The sequence below is a fragment of the Octodon degus genome, unplaced genomic scaffold (genome assembly GCF_000260255.1).
Source record: "Octodon degus isolate 3935 unplaced genomic scaffold, OctDeg1.0 scaffold01280, whole genome shotgun sequence".
Taxonomy (NCBI): domain Eukaryota; kingdom Metazoa; phylum Chordata; class Mammalia; order Rodentia; family Octodontidae; genus Octodon; species Octodon degus.
In genome coordinates, this window is record NW_004525856.1 from 1,295 (window position 1) to 8,006 (window position 6,712).

Sequence of the window (6,712 nt, forward strand, 5' to 3'; positions counted from 1 at the left end):
TGTCTTCAAAAGTGAAAAGGGGGCCAGCAAGATAGCGAAGCAGACTAAATGCCTGCTTTGGTAAGTGCAGGGACCAGGGTTTGGTTTCTGGTCCTGGATGCTGCACTGGCCCCTCCCCAGGGGTGCGCTGAGCCAGTGACTGAGTCTGGATGTGGTGGCTCATGCCTGTAATCACAGCGCTGGGAGGCTGAAAACGAGTCTGAGCTGCATAGTGAGTCCCTGTACCAAATACTTAAAAAAAAAAAAAAGGAAAAAAAAAGTGAAATGGGCTGCTAATACAGCTCAGTGCAAAGGCCCTGGGTTCAATCTCCAGTATCATAAGAAACAAAACAAAAACCACATAGTGATACTAACACATACCCATTACAATAACCAAGATCAAAAAGAATGAAAATAGCAAGTTTTGGTGAAGTTGAATAGAAATTGTGATCCTCATACATTGCTGATTATAATATAAAATGATACAGCCAGTATACTCTAAGGAACATCTTCAGTGTATTAAATATAGTTTATATGACCTAGCAGTTTTGCAACATATGTCAAAAAGAATTGAAAAAAAAATACCCTGTATAGGAGTGCTAATAATGTCATTATTTATTTATTTTTTTGTGGAACCAGGGATTGAACTCAGGCCCTTGTGCTTGCCAGGGAAGCGCTTCTTCTACTGAGCCATCTCCCCGGGCCCAATTATTTGTAAATAGTCAAAATAGAACAATTCAAATGTCTAGTAACAGATGAACGCATGAAATAAGATATGGCATTTCCATGTGATAGAGTACAACTTAGCAATAAAAAGCAACCAAACTTCAAATGTAAATCTCAGAAACAGTAGAAGTCAGATAAAATTACATATTATTTATCATCCATTTATAGGGAATTAGCAGATTAGACAAAGGTGTAGAGTTTAGTTTCCCAAGTTGAGGAGGGAGGGAGGAATGACTGCAAGGGGTATGAGGGAATTTCTTGGGATTGTGGAAATGCGATTTGGTAACACATGAACAACTTTGAATTTACTAAAACTCATTGGAGGCACTCACTAATATTAATGAATTTATTAGTATATAAATTATCTCAGGTAAAATAGCAGTTTGTGAATTTAAAGGTTCTAGAGTTTATTAACAAAGGAAATTCCACACTGATCATAAACCAATAAGGGGGATTAAGGGAAGGGCTGTTGTTTGCAATAGAATAAAAGTGCTAAATGGAGAGTGGTGGAATTAGAAAACTAGCATTCTGCAGCCAGCCAGAGTCAAGTCGGACCAACCAAAAGTTGGCTATATAGTGTTGGGCGTGGTAGCACCGGGCTGTAATCCTAGCCTTTAGAGGCTGAGACAGGATTGAGAGCTTGGGGGCAGACTGAGCTGCATGGCTAGTTCATAGGTGGCCTGGCCTAGCCTAGCCTCAGACTCCATCTTAAAAGGAAAACTAAGACAAAATGAAATGAACAAACACCAAAAAGGGAGTGACAAATCTAAATCTTGAGGTACATGTTGATTAGAAGTAGAATATTTAAATAGTCTAAAAGTATCCCCAAACAGACTGCTTTATGTAACAAGTATTCAGAAGAAATCAGACTATATCTTGACTATGTGAACAATAATTACTTCACTAGTGAAGGATAGCCAGACATGTCTCGGTGCTGGTGATGCCTTGAGACTGACATAGCGAAGTGTACTATTCACGCTGAGAACGTTTTACCTGAATTTATTTATTTATTTATTTATTTATTTATTTTTTTCTTTTTGGTAGAACCGGGGATTGAACTCAGGCCTTTGCACTTGCCAGGGAAGTGCTTATTCTACTGAGCCATCTCCCCAGTCCTTTTACCTGAATTTAGTCATTATGAAACATCAACCAACCTCAGATGAGGACTATTCTATTTTAAAAGGTGTGTGGTGGGTGGTTTGTATTAAGAAGCTATTCCTATCATAGGATACAAAGGAAGGTTTTGGAGACGTTTCAGGTTAATGTGAGACATATCATAGTAAAATGCAGTAACTAAGCTAGACTGGATCCTGAGCGTGAGAGAGGTAGTAAGTATACTGTAAAAGCCATTATTGGGTCAATTGACAAAATTGGAATGTGGATAGTAGATTAGATAAAAAAAAAAAAACAAAACCAATGTTTCTGAAGTTGATAATTATAATTTCTGAAATTGAGGTTGTATAAGAAAGTAACTTAATTCTACTTTTGGATCCCTAGGGGGTGCTGAGTTCTAACCCAGGTCTCATGCTGCTAAGGAAGCACTTTATCACTGAGTTACATTCACAGCTCATTCTTAAGAAAGGCACATTGGAGAGTTTAAAGGCCTGTAAGATACATAATTCACCCTCTGAATTATTTATTTATTTAGTGTATTTGGTACAAGGTCTCACTACACAGCTCAGACTCAAAGTGATCCTCCTGTTTTCAGCCTCCCCAGCACTGGGATTACAGGAGTGTGCCACAATGCCCAGTCTTGGTGACCAGCTCAGTGTGCCTGGGTTGGGGCCTGCGCGACCTGTGGTGCCGGGTATGGAACCCCAGTCCCTGCACTTGCCTAAGCAGGTGCTTAGTCTGCTGAACTATCTTGCCAACCCTTGATTTTATTTAGAAAAGAAAAAAAAAAAAATAGATACAATGACCTTGTGGACACAAGCCAAAATAAAGCAAATGGAGTAAAATCTTACAAATAGGGAATTAGTAAATAGTACATGGGTGTTCTTGGTTATCATTTGTGTAGTCCTTCCATAAATTAGAAATTATTTTCAAATAATCAAACTATTTAGCTTTGAAAAAATGATTTGACTCAAGGATTAACATTTTAAAATAAGTGTTAGGCATTTCTGGGGAGTTGAGGCATATTTATGATGAAGTTTTTTAAGTCTGAAGTTTTTAATTTGATAAGTGAAGTTGAATACTAAATTTGGACTAAACCTTTATGTTAATATTTAGGCTAAAATTCCAGCAATCTATTTGTGCTCATCTAAGAAGCCCCACCCCCAGCCTTCAAGATGGATGATAGTTTGGATAAATTTATAGAAGAACGTAAAGCCAAATTGGCCAAAGACAAAGCAGAATTGGAACATGACCCACCTTACATGGAAATGAAGGTAAAGTTAATAATTTTGTTATAACATTTAAAAAATCTTTCTATATAAATGCAAAACATCTTGTTGTAAGAGAGAATGTTTTATTTCATACTTTAATTTGCCTGTGCTCTCATTCTGATTTTGAGAGCCTGACTCCAGACAAGATTTTAGAGATTTTGTGTAGTTTTTCTTTCTTTTCTTTTTTTCTTATAGACATGGTATGTTATGTTGTTCAGGCTGTTTTTGGACTCTTGGTGATCCTTCTACCTCAGCCTTCTGAGTGCTAGCATTACAGGTATGCATCACCACACCTGGCTAAATACAGTTTTTCTTATATCTCACAATATTTCCTCTCATTGGACTTTTATTTTTAAATTTTTAAAAAACTTTATTTATTTATTTGGTACACTGTGCAGCTCAGACTCATAGTCTTCCTTCTGTCTCAGCCTCTCTAGTGCTGGGATTACAGGCATGCGGTACCTTGCCCATTTTGTTGTCCAGCTTGGTGTGGTACCAGGGATTGAACCTGGGTTCTTGCCTGCATAAGGCAGGTGCTTATGCTGCTGAGCTATCTCCACAGCTCTTGTTGGAGTTTTAATGAATGATCATGTGGTCTATAAATTTTTTTTTTTCCTTTGAGACAAGGTTTCACTGTGTAGTTCAGGCTGGCCTTGAACTCAAAGCAGTCCTCCTGCCTCAGCCTCCCAAGTGCTGGATTTAAGTCATGTAACATCATACCCAGCATCCACAGAATATTTAGGAAATCAGTTCTTGTGTAAAGAACTTCCAGAAAAAGTGAGACAGAAGTAAAGCAAGTTTTACATATTCTGTGTGATAGTGTCTATCTATCTATCTATCTATCTATCTATCTCTCTATCTATCTTAGTTTTTTCTGACAGAATCTCACTGTGTAGCCCAGGCTGGCCTCAAACTTGTAGCAGTCCTGCCTCAGCTCCCCAAGTATTATAATTATAGGTATGTGCTCCCACAGTGAGCTCAATAATTGCAGTATTTAATGAATCATTCAAAGCATTCTTAAAATGTACATTGCTGAATTAAGATAGGATAATTTGTATTGTTTGCTCTTCAGAATAGAAACGTGTTAAATGTTTGTTTTTGAAAACATTTTCTGGAAAGTTTAAGTTTTTCTTTCTTTTTTTGTTAATGTATTTGGTACATGGTCTTGCTATGCAGCTCAGAGTCTGAGTGATCCTCTTGTTTTCAGCCTCCCCAGAGCTGGGATTACAGGCCTGTGCCACCATGCCAGGTCTCAGGGGCTGGGCCAGCATGCTTGCCTAAGCAGACATTTAGTCTGCTGAGCTATCACCAAGTCATTTTTCTCATCTTGATGAAAGAGTGATTCATCAGCTTGGCAAATATTGAGGATCCTGTACTAATCTAGACATCCTTTGTATCATCTCGCATGTGTATTAATATATGAGATGTACTGTGAGTCTGTGCCATATGTTGAGTTGTAACAAGAGTAACCATATGTGTTAGTTTGCCTAAGTCATTGTGGCTCACCCGTTGTCCATGTCTCTTCTGGTGTAGCATTTGTCCTGGTGGCGCTTGTGTGTAATCCCAGCACTTGGGAAGCTCAGGCAGGAGGTTCACCAAAAATTTGAATCCAGCCTGAACAGTAAGTTCAGGGCCAGCCTGGACTACATAGTGAGTCACTGTCTCAAAAAACTGGGGGGGAAAAAAAAGTAGTTTTAATTGCATAGCTACTATTTATTGAGTGCTAGCTAAGGATAAGACATAGTCTTAAAGGTTATATTTCATAGTAATCTATGACCTAAGTGCTGCTGTAATTTTTCAGATAGCTAAACTGAGATACGAGGAGGTAAGTACCGTGAAAAAAGGTGATCTAGTTGGTGGACTCTAGTGCTTGATTCCTGAGCTACCCTACTAGGTTGCCTTCCTCCCACAGTAATCCTCCACAAAATAATCATAACAAGGAGCTGTGCCAAGGGCTTTATCTGTATCATTTCATTTGTTCATAACATGCATGAGTGGGGAAATTTTGTTTTGTTTTATACATCAAAAGAAATGAGATAGATTGAAGATTAAAGCCTTCACTGAACTGTGAAATCTTTGGGTTTTTTTAGGCAGGCTTTCACTATGTAGCTGAGACTGGCCTTGGGCTCACAGTGATCCTCTTGCCTCAGCCTCCTGAGTGCTGAGATTTCAGGCATGCCCCACTATACTGGGCCTCTGAAGTTTTTGCTCCTAATCACTCAGTATTAAGAGGCAGTTGTATAGTGTTTGTAGTTATATGGTTTGGAGTATATAAGTTTAAATATAGGTTTATTATTTCTAATAGTAAATAGCACATAAGTAATTTTTTTTTTTTGTGATGCTGAGGAACATGAGTAATCTTTATTTCTCTATTCCAGAGTCCTCTGCTCATCAAGGCTTTGTAGTCCCTGCCATAGCTTTTTTGGTTTTCCTAACCTTGTTTTTAAAGTTTTCCATAGCCCTTTCTTGTCACTCTTTATAATGCATATTGTAATTGTATTCTCTTATTGTTTGTCCCCAGAAGTTTTTAAGTTTTCTTCTGACAGAGATTCTTTTTTTAAAACAAGATTGGTATTTCCAATGCTTGGCATAGTGTAGGGGATTTGATAGGAAGTCAGTGAGTGGTGATTAGTGAATGAGTTAAATATTAAAATATTTAGAAAAAAATTTAGGACTGGGGATGTAGGTGAATGGGCAGAATGCTTCTTGTCATGAGTTGGGTAAACCCTAGGCTTAAGTCCCACTACCACCTTACATTAGAATATTTATTACAGTATTTAAATGCCTTTGGTTAATTCCTCAGACCTTACCTTAAATCACTTCTCAAATGTGCCATATAATTTTGTCACGCTCTTAAATGGAAGTTTTCAGGTGAATTGCATATTTTGTTGGAATTTTTTTCTCCTTGATTTGTAAATATTACGTCTTTCAGGGAAAGACATCAGAGAAGCTTTCTGAAAATAGTAAAATACTATTCTCCATGGCTAAGGAAAACATACCGCCAAACTATCAACAAACCAAGGGGTCTTTAGGTATGTTATCAGATGTGCTAAACTATATTGAAAACATGTGCTAATAAAGATAATTGTGGAGAAAAGGAAAGAAAATGTGCTAAACTGAGTTTGAGAAATTCTTGATAGGCTGTTGTGAAAGAGGTTTGTCTTGTCAGAAAAGGTATTACTTTGGAGTATTTCTAATTTTCCTCTCTGGAACCTTACATAAGACAGTGTAATTTATATTGTACCTGCTTTTGTATAATATTGCCTTGGTTACAGTTTATAGAAATCATATCAGTAAGTACATGTAATATAATTAAAAATTAATTGAAACATTTCAGTGGAATTTTGTATGTGTGTGTATGTGAAACTCCTTGTTGAATAAAAATGGTGGACTTGTGTTGTTTAAAAAAAATTAAAGAAATATACTTAAAGAATATAAAATGTTATTGGTGAAAGACTGTAATTATTGACTACATTGCAATTATAAGGAAGTTAATGCTATAACTATATAGATTTCTTAGTATATATACTGCTGGAGGGAGCGCTACAGTACACAAGATTTTTTATTATGGTTTGTGTGAAAATATTTAGAAACTTTTGACTACACTTTGGCTTGTTGGTAAG

General features: G+C 37.0%; 1 long non-coding RNA gene across 1 annotated transcript; it reads left to right on the forward strand.

Moving 5' to 3' along the window:
• The first annotated feature begins 2,071 nt into the window (after positions 1-2,071).
• On the forward strand, positions 2,072-6,119 carry LOC111814900. Its single transcript, XR_002819759.1, has 3 exons — positions 2,072-2,082; positions 2,935-3,092; positions 6,022-6,119. It is a non-coding gene; the product is annotated as an uncharacterized LOC111814900 (long non-coding RNA).
• Positions 6,120-6,712: the final 593 nt, after the last annotated feature.